Here is an 840-nt window from a genome sequence, read left to right on the forward strand (position 1 = left end):
AAAGCTCTTTTTCTCCGCTTTTTGTTTCAAAACAGAGCATTTCGGTGAAACTAACCATTTTCTATTGTTGATTACTGAAGAACGGAATAAGGTAGAAACAAACTTTTTTTTCTGATAAAAGATGAGAGTTCAATCTTTCATTTGGTACTATGTGTGTTTCCATAGTCCAAACACAACATTTTCTGTGGACCTTGAAAGATCAGTCAAAATGCTTAAATCGGCTGGCACTGGCGACATCCCGTTTCTGAAAACGTCTGGCAGTCAAAGAGTTAATACTTGAAATCGCGTAATTGTGGGCCCTGAATCTATAATCTAGGAAAGTGTGATTTTTGGGAAATTATTCCATTTTTTGAGGATATTCTATTCTTTTGATGAGCACCTGTCCATACAGATCAGTGGTGTAAATAAAGTAGTGCAGTAGTCTGCAGTAGTCAGATAGGATGATGGCCGGCCCGTGGCTTAAACGGCTTGCATGGGCGTGTATGGGCTATGACTTGTTCTATCCAGTTATACATACATAGCTCAGTGGTTTCTCCACTAAAGATTCATATCGGGCGTAAGTAACGTCTTCCTGCCACTCTGCAAACTCATAAGAATCGGAAAGTTGCTTTCCATCTAACCAAGGACAGTTTTTTAATGTAATTTTCCCGATCATTGACAGTCATGTTAACAAATATTCCCATTATTTCCGCATCACGCAAACGCCTAGATCTGTCGGCCAATCAGGTGACAGTGACGTCAGTTTTCTCTCTCTCTCTCTCTCTCTCTCTCTCTCTCTCTCTCTCTCTCTCTCTCTCTCTCTCTCTCTCTCTCTCTCTCTCTCTCTCTCTCTCTCTCTCT

The sequence above is a fragment of the Vanacampus margaritifer genome, chromosome 17, assembly GCF_051991255.1.
Source record: "Vanacampus margaritifer isolate UIUO_Vmar chromosome 17, RoL_Vmar_1.0, whole genome shotgun sequence".
Taxonomy (NCBI): domain Eukaryota; kingdom Metazoa; phylum Chordata; class Actinopteri; order Syngnathiformes; family Syngnathidae; genus Vanacampus; species Vanacampus margaritifer.